Source organism: Polypterus senegalus, chromosome 8 (assembly GCF_016835505.1).
Source record: "Polypterus senegalus isolate Bchr_013 chromosome 8, ASM1683550v1, whole genome shotgun sequence".
Taxonomy (NCBI): Eukaryota; Metazoa; Chordata; class Cladistia; order Polypteriformes; family Polypteridae; genus Polypterus; species Polypterus senegalus.
In genome coordinates, this window is record NC_053161.1 from 186699539 (window position 1) to 186718854 (window position 19316).

Below are 19316 nucleotides of genomic sequence, written 5' to 3' on the forward strand. Positions count from 1 at the left end.
CCTGTTAAAACTGTATGTTGCTTCACTAATAATAAGCCCTGGATTAATAGTGATGTTAAGGGCTTTCTTAACAAGAAAAAGAGGTGTACAGAAGGAACTTAGTGTTAGACTAAGTGAGGCTAAGAAGTCCTACAGGAAGAAGGAAGAGCATAAACTGCAGCAAAACAACATCAGGGAGAAGTGGGATGGTATGAAGACCATCACAGTTTATAAGCAAAGGAGCAGCTGTACAGCAGAGGACCATGTGGAGCTACTCACCCACCCCACCCCCAAGATGCCAGTATAGATCATATAGCCCTCTCATCCCACCAGCATGGCAGCACATCAGAAAATGCCCACAGCCCCCTGCTTCTCCTCCACTGTTTCTCACACCATCACTTCAAATGAGGTTAGAGGGAGAACTGGCAGAAGACTGCATCCAAGGAGGAGGCAGCTGGCCCAGATAAGGTGTGCCTGGGACTTCTGAGGGCTTGTGCTGCTGAACTGGCAGAACCTCTTCAGCAGATCTTCAACCTGAACCTGTGATTGGGGAGGGTCTCCACACTGTAGAAGACCTCATATCTCATCCCAGTTCCCAAGAAAATGAGATCCAATGAAATCAATGACTTCATGTCTGTGGCCTTAATGTTCCATATCATGAAGACCCTGGAGTGACTACTTCTTTATCTCTTCAGACAACAGCTAATCACGCACTAGACAAACCTGCAGTTTGCTTATCGAGAAAAAGTGGTTGTGGATGCCATTCTCTACCTTCTTTTGCCAGACCCAGCTTGTATTCCCACCACAATCCCTGGGCCTTCAGCAGGGTGCCTCGTGAGAGACCTTCTCCTTTCTCCTAAAGTCATCACTCAGCCTTCAGCAAAGCCCACTCAGTGCAGTTGGTCACTCTTGCTCCTTGGGCACAAAGTAGGTTTTGACCTTACCACTTCAGTGCTGTGTGCTCACTCCTCTCATGGCCATTTCTTGACCTCCACTCCACTGCATCAGCTCAGCCACAATTCTGCATTTGCTTTATTTCTCATTTAACCTCCATCTCCATCTTTCCTGTTCAGTTCTGTTCTTGACTATCCTGTTCAGCTCATTTTAAGCTCACTGTGGTTACAGGTTGTCCTAATTACAAACCCCAGAACACTAATGAGGACACTGGCTGAACCACACGTGTCTGCAGGTGTAAAGTGTGCTCCGCCAATTCACCACCAACACTCCAGGGGCTGCTCTGCTCCCCCACACCACCACATCCACCTGCACCCCTCTGAGTCCACCATTTTGAATTTAAAACCTGCACACATACACTGACCCCTGACATGTGTCACCACACAACTTTGTATTTAGTAGTAAAGAGAATCGCGGTGACCAGAGTGTCCAGTGGAGCACAGGACTAGTGTGACAGGTGTCCTTAGTGACATCAAATTATTCACATCTCCAGTCGGCCATTTGATTGTCTGCTGGCATTGAGGAAGACCCTGACTGACTGAAATGACAAAAGAAGGATTTGTGAGGCAGAAGGTCTGGACCTGTGATGACATCAGTGAAGACCGTATACGTGTAGAAAAATACCATAAAAGCGCTATATGCTGGATTATTGAGAAAGTCATGCTGACAGCATACACTGATTATGTGGTGAGATTCTTGTTTTAATGTCCCACAAAGAGGCACAAGTGTGAGTTACAAACACAAGAGAGGCCACTCCTCACACTGGAGTATCTCACGAACACGTCCACTGAGGTCACCTTCCCAAGAATCCTCTCAGTGTCTCTGATGTCTACATGCACATGATGTATGTGTGTCCACCTGTAGGTCACTAAGCCCCTGACAGATATATGTCGATGTCCTGTCGCGACCTGGGGGTCATGTCTTGTAGAATGATGTCGGCCTATTCAGTCCACTTGGCTATAATGGTTTGGTCACTTCCTGTATGTCTCCCACCTTACTGTCCACACTGCCTTCAGTCCCTAATCCTCTCCTCCCTGTGACTCTACTACTTTCTGTGTGTGGCTGGCTGGTCATTTCTACTGTTGCTGTCCACTTCTTTCAGTATGTTGATTGTTCCACCAGAAAGAACAGGACAATTGATCTTCTGTATGCAAATGTAAGGTATGCTTACCAAGCAACTCCCCTCCGCCCTCTGGGTAAATCTGACCCCATTCTGGTGTACCTACAGCCTCAGTACAAGCCTGAAATTCAAAGACAACCCACAACTACACGCTCCTTCATTAAATGGTCTGCTGAAGCTAAAAATGCTCTTAGGGACTGTGTTGAGTCAACTGACTGGAGTGTTCTGCAGGAAGCACATGGAGAGGATATTGAGTGGATTACAAACTGTGTGACAGACTATCTGAACTTCTTTATGAACAGTGTCGTTCCTGTTAAAACTGTATGTTGCTTCACTAATAATAAGCCCTGGATTAATAGTGATGTTAAGGGCTTTCTTAACAAGAAAAAGAGGTGTACAGAAGGAACTTAGTGTTAGACTAAGTGAGGCTAAGAAGTCCTACAGGAAGAAGGAAGAGCATAAACTGCAGCAAAACAACATCAGGGAGAAGTGGGATGGTATGAAGACCATCACAGTTTATAAGCAAAGGAGCAGCTGTACAGCAGAGGACCATGTGGAGCTACTCACCCACCCCACCCCCAAGATCCAGTATAGATCATATAGCCCTCTCCCCCCACCAGAATGGCAGCACATCAGAAGATGCCCACAGCCCCCCTGCTTCTCCTCCACTGTTTCTCACACCATCACTTCAAATGAGGTTAGAGGAGAACTGAGAAGACTGCATCCAAGGAAGGCAGCTGGCCCAGATAAGGTGTGCCCAGGACTTCTGAGGGCTTGTGCTGCTGAACTGGCAGAACCTCTTCAGCAGATCTTCAACCTGAACCTGTGATTGGGGAGGGTCTCCACACTGTAGAAGACCTCATATCTCATCCCAGTTCCCAAGAAAATGAGATCCAATGAAATCAATGACTTCATGTCTGTGGCCTTAATGTTCCATATCATGAAGACCCTGGAGTGACTACTTCTTTATCTCTTCAGACAACAGCTAATCACGCACTAGACAAACCTGCAGTTTGCTTATCGAGAAAAAGTGGTTGTGGATGCCATTCTCTACCTTCTTTGCCAGACCCAGCTTGTGTTCCCACCACAATCCCATGGCCTTCAGCAGGGTGCCTCGTGAGACCTTCTCCTTTCTCCTAAAGTCATCACTCAGCCTTCAGCAAAAGCCCACTCAGTGCAGTTGGTCACTCTTGCTCCTTGGGCACAAAGTAGGTTTTGACCTTACCACTTCAGTGCTGTGTGCTCACTCCTCTCATGGCCATTTCTTGACCTCCACTCCACTGCATCAGCTCAGCCACAATTCTGCATTTGCTTTATTTCTCATTTAACCTCCATCTCCATCTTTCCTGTTCAGTTCTGTTCTTGACTATCCTGTTCAGCTCATTTTAAACTCACTGTGGTGCAGGTGTCTAATTACAAACCCCAGAACACTAATGAGGACACTGGCTGAACCACACGTGTCTGCAGGTGTAAAGTGTGCTCCGCCAATTCACCACCAACACTCCAGGGCTGCTCTGCTCCCCCACACCACCACATCCACCTGCACCCCTCTGAGTCCACCATTTTAATTTAAAAACCTGCACACAACCACTGACCCCTGACATGTGTCACCACACAACTTTGTATTTAGTAGTAAAGAGAATCACGCAGTGACCAGAGTGACCAGTGGAGCACAGGACTAGTGTGACAGGTGTCCTTAGTGACATCAAATTATTCACATCTCCAGTCGGCCATTTGATTGTCTGCTGGCATTGAGGAAGACCCTGACTGACTGAAATGACAAAAGAAGGATTTGTGAGGCAGAGGGTTTGGACCTGTGATGACATCAGTGAAGACCATGTGTGTAGAAAAATATCAAAAAGGCGCTATATACTGGATTATTGAGAAAGTCATGTGACAGCCTACACTGATTATGTGGTGAGATTCTTGTTTTAATGTCCCACAAGAGACACAAGTGTGGGTTACAAACACAAGAGGGCGCCACTCCTCACACTGGAGTATCTCACAGACACGTCCACTGAGGTCACCTTCCCAGAATCCTCTCAGTGTCTCTGATGTCTACTGCACATGATGTGTGTGTCCACCTGTCGGTCACTAAGCCCCCTGACAGATATATGTCGATGTCCTGTGTAGACCTGGGGTCATGTCTTGTAGAATGATGTCGGCCTGTTCAGTCCACTTGGCTATAATGGCGGGCACTTCCTGTGTCTCCCACCTTACTGTCCACACTGCCTTCAGTCCTAATCCTCTCCTCCCTGTGACCTTCTCTTTCTGTGTATGGCTGGCTGGTCATTTCTACTGTTGCTGTCCACCTCTCCTCCTCTTCCTCTCTCTGTCCTCCTCTCTCTCTTTCTCATCCTCTGCCTTGTCCTCCTCTTTTATTTGTCTTTTCTTCATTCTTTTAGTCAACTTCTCTTGTCTCTTCTTATCTTTGCTATTCTGTTCTCTTTGTCCTTATCTGTCACTCCAGTCCATCTCTAGCTGTCCACTCCTCTTTGTCTTCTGTCACTTTAGTCGTCTCTTCTCCTCACACTGACTGTGTTTCTCCTCCTTATTCTGTTTTAGTGATTTTCAACAAACTTTAGTGAGGACATCAGAGGAGTGTAAGGGGGAAAGTGACAATGGAGGACAGGAATAAGTACGAGATTAAAATAAAGAATGGACAGCGTGGGCATGTGGGACACGAAATAAAACAACAGTCTGGACAGAGAGGATGAGGAGAGTGACCAGTGTGGTGAGGGGCTCAGTGTCACAATGCTGTCTTTATGAATTGAATTATTAAAGGTAATCTGCAGTTGTGTCACCTCACGTCCATCTGTCTGTCCAGAAGGGACACTGCAGTCTGTCCTGATTAAACACAGCGTTTGTGTTGTAGGAGTGGAAAAGTCAGAGCGATAATGTGACAAGAAATAAAATTCATGAGACACACACACACACACTCTTAGTTTTCACTTACTCCAGTTTCTCTAATTTGCAGTTTTCACTCCTCAGCCCCTCACACAGCTGATCCACTCCTGAATCCTCCAGATTGTTCCAGCTCAGGTTCAGTTCATTCAGTCGTGAGTGTGGAGAAGAAAGAGCTGAGGAGAGAGCTGAGCAGCATCTGGAGGTGAGACCACAATCTGATAGCCTGTGGAGAAGAAGAGAGAAGTGAGGACATCAGGAGAGACAGGCAGATAGACAGAAAGACAAACAACACAAAGGTTCAATGGCCACTTGTATTCTGACTTCTCACTGAAGTGCAGTGTGAACACGAGACCACTGCCATTCTTATGAAGTAAGGCGCTATATACCTGACAGGGTCTCCTGCCTTCACGCTGGACTGACTGGTGACAAGTCATTCAGAATGACATGTGGACATCAACACTGGATAAGAACATCACAGACATGAGACTGACGGCGTCCTGCACTCAGGTGACCAGATGGACTTGTCACAGATGACCACGGGGTGAGGATGACAAACTGGAATTCTTGTCTGTCATTTACCACTCAGGACTGGCTGCTCTAGTGGTGACCAGCAGCAGGTCTGTTTGTCTCCGTTTTTGTCAAAGTTTTTTTTTATTTTAGTCATGGGTTCTTTTTCTGAACAGAAATAAAGGAATATATGTGTCACTGAAGTGCTATGGAGTCTCTGCTTTTATTTGTTTGTATTATTTTGGTGATACATTTTCACTTCACTTGCTGTCGTCCTGATGCGTCTTCTATTCACCTGAGTGATTCAGTTCAGCCAAATATAAATACAAAATGGGAGACACTGAGCTACAGGAGGAGACCTCTGAAGAGCATTTAGGGGTTTATGTTCACACAACATTTTCATTGACTAGTAATGTACAGAAGCAATTAAAAAGATAAAATAAAATGTGAGGTTATGTCATAAAAACTGTTGAATTTAATCAAGGGGCATTATACTCAAACTATAAAATAAACTGGTGAGACGACATATGGAGTATTGTATGAAGTTCTGGTCACCATGATATAAGAAAGATATAGCAGCACTTGAAGATGTGAGGAGGAGAGCAACCAAGTGCATCATGGGACTTTAGGACTTGTCCTACTGTGACAGACTTCATGAATTAAACCTGCTTAGTCTGTGCAGAGGAGACTGTGTGGGGACCTCATCCAGGTATTTAAAATCCTCAAAAGGAATTGATAAAAGAAATCCAGCAGAATTCTTTCAACTTATGTGTAAATCACGTACTCAAGGACATTAGTGGCAATTAACAGAAAGTACTTTTAAAATTGAAGAAAGAAGCATAAAGAATTGAGGGACTCTGAACAAACTACCAAGACATGGAGTTGAAGGAGAAACCTTGAGAACCTTTAAAAAGAATCTGCGTGAGCTATCGGGACAGCTTAGCTAGACAATCAGGCTTGATGGACTGAGTGGTCTCCTCTCATTTGTCAAATGTCTTATGTTTTTATGTCACTTTGCTTCATCTCTTGTATGACCCCTTTTAGAGCACCAAGGCTCATGTGAGGCTCCTGTTTGTAGAATTTTCTTCCGCCTTCAACACCATTCAGCCTCACCTTCTTGCACAGAGACTTATTAAAGAATTAAATTTCGACTTAAATTCGGTGGGATGGCTGATTGACTTTACAAGAGACGGGACTTGAAGAGTGAAAGTCAATGGTTGTCTGTCTGACATGTTGTCTTCATCCACAGGTCCCTTAATGTCTGTTCTTTCTCCTCTTTTGTACTCCTCTACACTAATGGTGGTCTCAGTAAATTTGAGGACAGGTTCATTTTAATATGTGCTGATGACTCAGTGATTGGTTAGCCTGCTAAATGTCAATGAAACCAGTCCTGGTCCAGTGGGAGATGACTTTGTGAACTGGTGGGATGAGTCTTTTCTACACCTCAGTGTTACAAAAACTAAGGAACTAATAATCAAACTTAAAAGAAGCAGCAACAAGAAACAATCACCAAAGAGCAGGCAGTGGAGATCATTGACAGTTATAAATATCTGAGGACAATCAAAGACTCAAAGTAACTTTTAAGGTAAGTACAGAAGCCATCGGCAAAAAGGGACAGCAGCAGCTCAACTGTTTAAGGAAACCGAGTCTTTGTAATGCGAGTCCTTCCATGATGACACTCTTTTATAAATCTTGTATTGAGTCTGTTTGTATTTATAAACTGCTAGCCTGGTTTGAAAATCTTAATGTCAAAAACAAAAACAGAATACAGTGATCCCTTGCTATATCGCGCTTTGACTTTCGCGGCTTCACTCCATCGCAGATTGTAAATGTAAGCATATCTAAATATATATCACGGATTTTTTGCTGATTCGCAGATTTCTGTGGACAATGGGTCTTTCAATTTATGCTACACGCTTCCTCAGTTTGTTTGCCCAGTTGATTTCAAACAAGGGACGCTATTGGCGGATGGCTTAGAAGCTACCCAATCAGAGCATGTATTACATATTAACTAAAACTCCTCAATGAAATATGATGTGCTTCCCAAGCAGTGCTTAATTGTTTGCTTTTCTCGTTCTCTCTCACTCTCTCTGACATTCTCTGCACCTGACGGAGGGGGTGTGAGCAGAGGGGCTGTTTGCACAGAAGATACTGACGCTCCTCTAAGAAATGCTGCTTTATCGCGGTGCTTCGGCATACTTACAAGCCCAAAAGCACGTATTGATTTTTTGATTGTTTGATTTTTGATTGTTTCTCTCACGCTCTCTCTCTCTCTCTGACGTTCTCTGCTCCTGACACGCACTCCTTTGAAGAGAAGATATGTTTGCATTCTTTTAATTGTGAGAAAGAACTGTCATCTCTGTCTTGTCATGGAGCACAGTTTAAACTTTTGACTAATGGGTGTTATTTCATGTCTAGAGGGCTCTAATAATGTTAACAGTGTGGGAGAGTTTATAAGGGCTTAAAATATATAAAAATAACCATACAAACATATGGTTTCTACTTCGCATGAATTTTCATCTATCGTGGGGGGTTCTGGAACGCAAGCCCCGCGATCAAGGAGGGATTACTGTAAACCAAATTGTAAAATGGAGAAGTAAAATAACAAGGACTGAACAGTCCAATCTTAATGACCTCCCATCATGCTGTGTGTCTCTGCTGACCAGTCAATCATTTGTTTATTAGTTTGAGTCAAGTTTCTGATGTTTGTTTAACTCAAATGAACATTGAAATAAACATTCATTTTCCACACCTTCTTATTCAGATCTGAGTCTCAGGGCAGCAATGAGCGCTCATCACACACCAAGTCAGCCTTTCCTTATGAGCTCCACATTCTTGTTTACGTATTTTATTCTCTTAAAAAGCTTCATCTTATCTATAATATCCAACATTAACACACCACACCTATTTAAATATTACACGTCTGATGACCACATCATAGACAAAGCGTTATTGTAACAGGGACCCCTGTGTGTACAGCGGGTGAGAGGCCTGTGGGAGTGCAGGAGTGAGTGTTAGTGCGAATACAAAGGGACATGACAGCTGGGAATTGGACAAAGGAAGGCAGATCTGCTCAGCTTGGTGTGTAAAATCAGTGCAAAGTCCTCAAAGAATTGTGAGTGGACCCTCAGGGGACACTTTATTAGACTCGCCAATGTGATACCGTCACCCTTAATCTCTGTGCCAGCTGGAATTCCCTGAAGGTGTGGATCCAGCAGGACATTTGAACGACTCTTTATGGATTTTGGAACAAGTCACTGTTTGTCAAGTCCCAAACAAGTCATAATGTGTTTTACACCAAATGTAATGCTATTTCTTAAATTTACAGGAATCATAAATAGTTTTTAAACATTTGTTACATTTATAAGTACATTTACAAGCTATCAACTCCATGTTATTACAAGGATGATGAAAAATGAAGTGCAAATACACATGTAATGAGAAACAATTGTCAAAGTGCCGCTGCATGTCACAATACAAGCAGTGCAAACAAATTAGCAGGCCTGTCTACTTCACATGAAATGAAACAGATTTCTATTCAAAAAGTATGAATATAACATGAGCACCAACACACTCAAACAAAAACATAGCATTTAAAAAAGAAAAAAGAAGAACAAATCTATAAGTGTGTTAACATAAATGTAAATGTAATAAGTCTGACATACACAACACAAATCACATGAGTGTGAGATCAGAGATCAGTCCATCCATCTGTCTGTCTGTTCTCTCAACCCAGTTATCTCGGATAAGGTGGCTGAGGTGTTTTTTTCCCTTTTTTTAACATTTTATTGAGTTTATTTAAATTCCATACAAGCAAGTCAAATTTTACAAAACTAGGTTGAAGTCAAGTCAAACCTCACCCATGAGAAAGAGAGCTAAGCCAACATAGTGAAACTTTAATACTAGAAAAGATAAGAAGTAAATAAATAGAAGAAAAAGGGGAAGAGAATCAGCCTCCTCAATTTAAAAGCTTATTCTGAAATGTTATTAGTTAGATCTTGCCAGGATTTAAAAAGTTTTACACAGATCCACTAAGTGAGTGTTTATTTTTTTACAGTTTCAAATAGTATATGACATCAGTTACCCACTGACTTAGAATAGGTGAGTTAGGATTCTTCCAGTTGAACAAAATAAGTCTATGTGCCAATAGTGTAGTAAAGGAAATCACAGTTTGTTTGTCCTTCTCCACATTAAGCTTATCTGTGAGCCCACCAAACACAGCTGTTAGTGGGTTAGGAGGAATTGTGACACCAAGGCCATCTGAGAGGAATTTAAAGATTTATCGTCCAAAATAATGTTAATTTGGCGCAAGCCCAAAACATATGAATCAATGAGGCTGGCACTCAATTGCAACGTTCACAGGCTGGATCTTGCCCTAGAAACATTTTGGACAATTTTAAGTGAGAAAGATGTGCTTGATAGATGATTTCAAGTTGAATGATTGTATGCTTTGCACATATTAAGCTTGAGTGAATTCTGTGTGTGGCTGCCTTCCATTCCTTTTCCAAAATGTTGAGTGAAAGATTCTTTTTCCAATGTACTTTGGGATCTTTGAAAGGGAGTGACTTTAAAATGTTTTATATATTACAGAAATGCTGTCTGCGTCCTCAAGACTGATCAATATTTTTTCCGGATTAGTAGTAGGTGGGAGGTGAGGAAAGTTGGGCAGGTTTTTTAGCAAAGTTTCTAATTTGAAGGTAGTGAAAGAAATGTGTCGATGGAAGGTTAAATTTGAAGTGTAATTGTTCATAGGGTGTGAAGGCATTGTCTATATACAGATCCCTAAGTGATTTAATCCCAAATGTTTTCCAGACATTGAAAGCTTTAGGTTTTTGTAGGGTTACCCTTTGGATGTGTGGATGTTTTGAATTCCAAATAAATGAGGTTATAGTTGAATCTAACTTCTTAAAAATGATTTGTTTATGTATATTGGAATGATTTGAAATAGGAAAAAAAGCTTAAAATGATATTCATCTTGACAATGTTAATTCTTCTCCATCTATGCAAGTCTTGTTTAAGTTTTTCCATACACACGGCAAAATTTTGTTGATAAAGAGCTTTATGTTTACTTGTGATGTTTACCCCTCGGTATTTAAACTGATCTGCTATGATAAAAGGGAAGGTGTCCAATCTAATATTGTGTGTTTGAGAGTTCACTGGAAGGAGCACACTTTTATTCAAATTGATTCTGATACCAGAAATCTTTTGAAATTCTGTTAGTGCTGTTAGGACTGCAGGCACAGTATTTTGTGGATCTGATATATATGGTACCATATCATCTACATATAGAAAAATTTTCTGTTCAAGTCCACTGATATTCCCCTTTATCTCATAAGCATTTCGACAGTGAACTGCTAGTGGCTCTATGGCAATTGAAAAAAGCAGTGGTGACAAGGGACATGCCTGTCTAGTACCACGTTCTAGTTTGAAATAGTCTGAACAAATGTTGTTAATACAAACCAATGCTTCTGGACTGGTATACAGCACTTTAATCCATGCACATATGTTAAGGCCAAACCCACATTTTTACAATGTGGTGAAAAGGTAGTTCCATTCAACCATATCAAATGTTTAATCTGTATCTAATGATAATAATACTTCTGGTGTTTTAGACATTGTGGATGAATATATTACATTAAACAGGTGTTGAAGATTGGAAGCTAAGTGTCTGCCTTTAATAAATCCATTTTGGTCTTGTGATATTACCGAATGAAGAATTTTCTCAATCCTACAGGCAAGGACATCGAAGAGTATCTTAATATCATTTTTCAGATGACAGACTGGTCTGTATGATGCACATTGTAATAAGTCCTTATTTTGCTTAGGAAACACGGTGATGAATACTTGGCGAAAAGAGGTAGAATTTTATTGTCTCTTACTTCTGTAAATGTTGCTAATGAAAGGGAAGCTAACTTAACTGAAATTTATTTATAAAATTCAGCAGGGTAACCATCGGGGCCTGCTGCTTTCCCACTCTGAAGTGAGTTCATAGCATCTAGTAATTCTGATAGTACCGAAGGTTTGTCCAATTCTTCTGCATTGAGATTATCTATTTGTGGTATCTGTTTCATCCAGAAATGAATTAGATTGTGTCTTGTCTTCTTTAAACTCAGTAGAATATAAAGAGTTGTAGTAGTCTCTAAATGTGTGCATTATATTTTTATGGTCAATGATTTTGTCTCCGTCTCTATTGGTGATTGCTGAGATTGCATTGGGAACTTCCTGCTTGTGGATTTGTTGAGCTAAGATCTTGTTAGCTTTCTCTCCATGTTCATAGTAATGATATCTTGATTTAAAAATGAGTTGTTCAGTTTATTTTGTTGTCAAGAGGTTGAGTTCTGAAAACAAAGCTTGTCTTTATCTATGAGGTGCCTCATTTGGAAAACTGACATGTTCTTGATCTATTCTTGTAATTTCACTGATTAGCTCTGATATCTTCTTGGTTATTTTTGTGGGAAGGATATGTAATAATCTGTCCTCTTAAGAAAGCATTCAGAGTTCTCCAGAGGGTTCCTGCAGAGATCTCTGAGAATGTATTTGTTTAAAAAAAAAATCATATAAATAGGATATACAGTAAACTCTGTACAGTTCTCTTTAAGCTCCATGATCAAAGGGGCATGGACGGAGATAACAATAGTGTCATACTTACAAGATTTAATTGTGGGCAAGAAGTTGTTATCAATGAAGAAATAATCAATTCTAGAGTAACAGTGATTCACATGTATGGCTAGCTGGTCATTTCTACTGCTGCTGTCTATCTTTCCTCTTGTTCCTCTGTCTGTCCTCCTGTCTCTCCTTCTCCTTATCCTCTGCCTTGTCCTCCTCTTTTATTTGTGTTTTTCTTCATTCTGTTCATCTCCTTCTCTTGTCTTTTCTTATCTTTGCTCTTCTTTTCTTTTTGTCCTTATCTGTCACTCCAGTCCAGCACTAGCTGTCCACTCCTCTTTGTCTTCTGTCACTTTACTCATCGCTTCTCCTCACACTGACTGTGTTTCTCATCCTTATTCTGTTTTAGTGATTTTTAACAAACGTTAGTGAGGACATCAGAAGAGTGTAAGGGGGAAAGTGACAATGGAGGACAAGAACAAGTATGAGATTAAAATAAAGAATGGACAGCGTGGGCTTGTGGGACAAGAAATAAAACACCAGTCTGGACAGAGAGGATAAGGAGAGTGACCAGTGTGGTGGAGGGGCTCAGGGTCACAATGCTGTCTTTATGAATTGAATTATTAAAGAGACATCTGCAGTTGTGTAACCTCACGTCCATCTATCTGTCCATAAGGGACACTGGGAGTTGGTCTCGTCCGATGCGAGAGATGGACGTCTGAAGTGGAGCTCCGCTAGCAGTGGTGCTATTTTTCATATTATTTGCTTATTATTCTGAGATATCCTGTATTTATTCAACCCGAGAGGGACCGCTACAGTATATGTAAACACATATAAACATGGCCAACAAGAAGGGGGGTCCTAAAGAATCAAAGACTAAAGCTACATCCAAGCTGCGATCAGCAAGCCCTAGTTCGAGATACGGCCTCTCAGAGACAGACCTGGATCAGATGGGCGAAAGTACAGACTCCTCGGGACCACGGTCCGCTACATCGTCGCCGGCTGAGAGCGAAAAGGGGAGCGAAGGTGCGATCGTGAGTGCAGATGTGGATAGCTCGCCGATTGGAGAGGATTACCTGAAACTGGAAAAGGCCGGGAGGTCCCCGGCTTCAGTTACGCAATACGCGGGACTGGAGCAGCGGGACACCGGCTTCAGCAGAGTCTGCTGCTTCATCTACGGTACAAGAAGGCACATTTGAGCTATCTGAACTGAAAGTGTTGCTCGCTGAGCTCAGGCAAGATATAAAGAAAAGCGAGAAGGCTAATGAGAAAGCAACGGCAAAGGCACTTGAGAGACTGAAACAGGAATTAAAACAGGAGATGAAACAGGCCAATGAATGTCTGCGACAGGAAATCCAACAGGAAATCCAACAGGCAAATGAAAGGCTGCGTCAAGAAGTACAACTTGAACTTCGACAGGTGCTGGGTAAAATTGAAGAGCGCATTGAGAAAAACTCGGTTAAACTGAGCACGCTTGCTGATCGATTGGAGCATCTTAGTGAGACATTCACGAATCGGATCGAAATAGCCGAACATCTAGCTGCCAGTGCCGAGGAAAGAGCAGTAAATGTCAGTTCGGAATGTAAAAACTCGGAGAAAAACTTGGAGACAGACTGGCTGCTTTAGAAGATGGGAATAGAAGGTATAATGTCAGAATTGAAGGCCTGCGGAGAATCGAGAAAGTTTAAACCCGTGAAATTCGCAACTGAACTTTTTCTAAAATAATCGGGCGACTTTAAAGCAGAATCTGAGATAGCAGCGGCTTACAGCGTCTGATCAAACACCGTCAGACCCGACCAAGATCTTTTATAGTTCGTTTTGAACGATTATCATTTAAGTTAGAGGTGATGGAACTCCTCAGGAAAAAAGGAAGATATTATATATGAAGATTGCCACATTCGCGTCTTCCCTGACTTCTCTCCAGCAACAGCTATCAAGCGCCGCCTTCTATAATATTAAACAGCGGCTACGGCAAGCCAATGTCAAATACGGCCTCCTGTATCCGCAAAACTGAAAGTGGAATGGCAGGGTCATTTCTATGTTTTCGCTAGCAAGGAGGAGGCAGAAAATGAGTTAAGAAAGCTGATCCCGGGACTATTCTGATACATAATTGTGAGTCATGGCGGTAAATGATAAAGCTAGGATTAATAATCTACTGTCTGATCTATTTGTTTTAAAATACGGGTTTTTATCAGCATATATTCTCATATTCTTATATTATTATTACTTACTTATTACTTATCATTACTTAGTATTACTAGGGCTAAATGTTTGTTTTATTGTGCTTAATTACGTTTTCCTCCTCTTTTTCTTTTCTAATTATTTCATGTGTACCCTAAATGAGACTGTTCAATATCATACCCTTGGTTTGCTGTTATTGCTATTACTGCATTAAGACTTGTTATGCTTGTTTTGGACACATCTTTAACACCATCACCTGGGTTTATTATCTGGGGATATCATCTTAATGCACTAAAATTGATGAAGATATATAGATATATATATATATATATATATATATATATATATATATATATATATATTAAGTGCAAAATTCTTTTCTTTTTTTTCTTTTTCCTCTTTTAAAGACTATATTGGTAACAGATATCTCTATCTTTTAACCTTAAAGCGCCACTGCATGGGGGCTTGATGTGCTTTGGACGTGCTCTGTCTCTGGGTATGTCAGAGGACTGGGACTGCATGAAGTGGGTTTTAGCCTCACCTGGGGAGGCAAAAAGGGAGGGTGGGGGTTAAGGGGAAGAGAAAGAGAGCAGGCTTGATCTATATCTAATCTATCATCTCAATCTTTATAATTATAACTATCAACGTAATAATAAGCTGCATGGCAACAACTCTTGGGGGAATAGGAAATTAAGACCTAAACTATTTCACTTCCAGTTAAGACTATAATATGACACCAAAAACTCAGAATCAGTGTCTCCATGATGGGACAGTTAACTTCGTAAGCTGGAATGTTAAAGGCCTGAATCACGAATTAAAGAGAAAGAAAGTACTTTCTCACCTAACAGGTCTAAATGCTAAAATAGTATTTTTACAGGAAACCCACTTACTAAGTAAGGATCAGTTCCGGCTGCAAAAGACTGGACTGGCCAAATGTTCCAGTCTAGTTTTACAAAGAAAACTAGAGGGGTGGGAATTCTCATACATAGAACAGTACCATTTGTAGCATCAGATGTAGTATTGGATCCTGAAGGGAGATATGTGATGGTCATGGGAGACTTATCTAACTGTAAAATGATTTTGATAAATGTTTATGCACCTAATGTTGATGATAAGGAATTTATACAAAATTTATTTGCATCCATTCCCAATCTGAACACTCATAAACTTATAATGGCTGGGGACTTTAATTGTGTTCTAAATCCACTTTTAGATAAGACTTCCTCCACAGGGGAACGCAACTAACACCGCAAAGATAATTACAAAGTTTATAACTGATCACAACTTATCAGATCCCTGGAGGTTTTAAACCCAAATTCAAGAACATATTCTTTCTACTCACCAGTACATCATTGCTACTCAAGGATTGATTACTTCTTTATAGATAATAACTTCTTGCCTAAGATTAAATCTTGTAAATACGATGCTATTGTTATTTCAGACCATGCTCCGATGATCTTGGAGCTGAAATTACTAAGCCCCATACACTCACCCGCAGATGGCGTCTCAATCCGCTTCTATTAGCTGACGAGAATTGTACTGAATTTATATCCAAACAAATTGAATTCTTTCTAGAGACAAATACATCCCCTGAGATCTCTGCAGGAATACTCTGGGAAACTCTTAAGGCCTTCTTAAGAGGACAGATTATCTCATATCTTTCCCACAGAAATAAATCCGAGCGAAGAAAGTAGCAGAGATAAAAGCGAAATTACTAAAATAGATGAAGAACATGCCAGACTACCAAGCGAGACTCTACATAAGAGGAGGCAGGCTCTACATTCAGAATTAAACCTCTTGACAACTAAAGAAACCGAACAACTAATTTACAAATCCAGACATCATTATTATGAACATGGAGAAAGCTAATAAGCTTTTAGCGCAACAAATTCACAAGCAAGATGCAACGCAATCTCGTAATTACTAACACGAATGGAGATAAAATCATCGAACACAAAAATATAATGTACACTTTTAGAGACTACTATAAATCCCTATATACTACTGAGTTTAAAGAAGACAATATACAATCTAATGCATTTCTGGATAAATTACAGATACCACAAATTGACGCTTTAGTGTGGAGGAGCTCGATAAACCTCTGTCATTATCAGAATTACTGGATGCTATAAAGTCACTCCAAGGTGGAAAAGCAGCAGGCCCTGATGGCTACCCTGCAGAGTTTTACAAGAAATTCTCCGCTCAGCTAGCTCCCTCCTATTAGCAACATTTACAGAAGCCAGAGATAACCAATCTCTTCCACAAACCTTTCGCCAAGCACTAATCACTGTCTTTCCAAAACAAAATAAGGACTTATTACAATGTGCATCATACAGACCAATTTCACTTCTGAATAACGACGTTAAAATACTCTCTAAAATCATAGCTAGAAGGATGGAGAAAGTGCTCCCTCAGTAATATCACAAGACCAAACTGGATTTATTAGGGGCCGACACTTATCTTCAAATCTTCGACGCCTGTTTAATGTAATATACTCACCAACTAAATCAAACACCCCAGAAATATTATTATCATTGGATGCAGAAAAAGCATTCGACATGATTGAATGGAAATACCTTTTACTATTTTGGAGAAGTTTGGGTTTGGCCCGAACATTTGTGCATGGATTAAATTACTGTATACTAACCCAGAAGCTTCAGTTTGCATCAATAACATTTGCTCAGACTACTTTAAACTAGAACGTGGCACAAGACAAGGATGCCCTTTGTCACCACTGCTGTTTGCAATTGCCATTGAACCACTGGCAATACATTGTCGAAATACTGATCAGATAAAGGGGATTAGCAGAGAAGGACTGGAACAGAAAATCTCATTATATGCAGATGACATGGTACTGTATATATCGGACCCAGAAAATTCTGTGCCTGCAGTCTTAGCAGCACTCACAGAATTTCAAAAGCTCTCTGGTCTCAGAATTAATCTGAATAAAAGTGTACTCTTTCGGTGAATTCGCAAGCATATAATATTAGATTAGACACCCTTCCTTTTATCATTGCAGAACAGTTTAAATACCTCGGGTAAACATCACAAGTAAACATAAAGCTCTTTATCAACAAAATTTCGTCGTCTGCATGGAAAAAATTAAACAAGACTTGCATAGATGGTCAACCCTTCATCTCACACTAGCTGGAAGAATTAACACTGTTAAGATGAATATTCTTCCTAAGCTCCTTTTTATTTCAAAACATACCAATATACATTAATAAATCGTTCTTTAAGCAATTAGATTCAACAATAACCTCATTTATTTGGAATTCTAAACATCCACGCATCAAAAGAGCGACCCTACAAAGACAAAAGGCAGAAGGCGGCATGGCTCTACCTAACTTCCAGTTTTATTACTGGGGGCAAATATACAGTCGATAAGAACCTGGACACAAATAGAAGAACATACACAGGCATGGACCGCAATAGAAGTAAAATCCTGCAGTACTTCTTTGTATTCCTTGCTTTGTGCTCCAATAAACACACGTTATCGGCAATACACTAATAACCCAATTGTGCTCCACTCACTTAGAATCTGGAACCAATGTAGAAAGCATTTTAAGACGGAGAAGCTTCTTTCTGTGGCACCCTGCAAAAGAACCACCTCTTTCAACCCTCACAAACATATGCAGTTTTAATATCTGGAAAAATTTGGAATTAACTTGCTTAGAGATCTTTATATAGACAACGTCTTTGCATCCTATGAACAATTACATTCCAAATTTAACATTCCAGCTACAAATTTCTTTCACTATCTTCAAATCAGGAACTTTGTTAAACAGAACCTTCCAGATTTTCCTCATCTTGCACCCTCATCCACGCTGGAAAAATTATTGCTCAATTTCAAGGAGTTAGACTCCATCTCTACAATATATAAAATCCTTTTACAATCCCTTCCTTTCAAAGATCCAAGAGGACACTGGGAAAATGACCTCTCAATTAATATATCAGAAAAGGAGTGGAAAGTAGCAATGCAGAGAATTCACTCAAGCTCCATATGCAAAGCATACAATTATACAACTCAAAATTATATATCGAGCACATCTGTCTCGACTAAAACTCTCCAAAATGTTTCCAGGGCATGATCCAACCTGCGAACGTTGCAACCAAGCCCCAGCCTCACTAGGTCACATGTTCTGGGCCTGCTCCAAATTAACATTATTCTGGACAAAAATTTTTAATTACCTCTCAGACAGTCTTGGACTCACAATCCCTCCTAACCCATTAACAGCTGTGTTTGGGGTTCTTCCAGAGGGTCTTAAAGTGGAGAAAGACAAACAAATTGTGATTGCATTCACTACACTGTTGGCACGCAGACTTATTCTGATAAACTGGAAGAACCCAAACTCTCCTCTTTTAAGTCAGTGGGAAACTGATGTGTTATATTATTTAAAATTGGAAAAAATCAAATACTCAGTTAGAGGATCTGTGCAGACTTTTTACAAAACATGGCAGGATCTAATCAGTAATATTTTGAAATGATTTTATAAAGCACAGAGAATTTGTTGATTTAGGTATTTTTAAAGCCTTAAATTTTACACCGTTTGGCTTGCTCTCTCTCTCAAGGGTGGGGATCGATCTGTTCTTAGCATAATTCTTTTTTTTTGTAAAACTTGATTGCTATGTATTGATTGTAATAAAATTAATAAATAAAAAAAAAAAAAAAGGGACACTGCAGTCTGTCCTGAGTTAACACAACATTTGTGTTGTGGGAGTGGAAAAGTCAGAGCCATAATGTGACAAGAAATAAAATTTATGAGACACAAACACACACAAACACACAGACACCCAGACACTCACTTGTTTTTCACTTACTTCAGTTTCTCTAATTTGCAGTTTTCACTCCTCAGCCCCTCACACAGCTGATCCACTCCTGAATCCTCTATGTTGTTGTTGATGCTCAGGTTCAGTTCAGTCAGTCGTGAGTGTGGAGAAGAAAGACATGAGGAGAGAGCTGAGCAACATCTGGAGGTGAGATCACAATAACACAGGCTGCGGAGAAGAAGAGAGAGAAGTGAGGACATGAGGTGAGACAGACAGGCAGACAGACAGACAG

At 40.6% G+C, this 19316-nt stretch overlaps 1 long non-coding RNA gene across 1 annotated transcript; it reads right to left on the minus strand.

The window, feature by feature from the left end:
• Positions 1–5089: 5089 nt before the first annotated feature.
• LOC120534519 lies at positions 5090–19115 on the minus strand. Its single transcript, XR_005634771.1, has 2 exons — positions 19076–19115; positions 5090–5183 (listed from the first exon to the last, which is right to left on the minus strand). It is a non-coding gene; the product is annotated as an uncharacterized LOC120534519 (long non-coding RNA).
• Between the last annotated feature and the right edge of the window lie 201 nt (positions 19116–19316).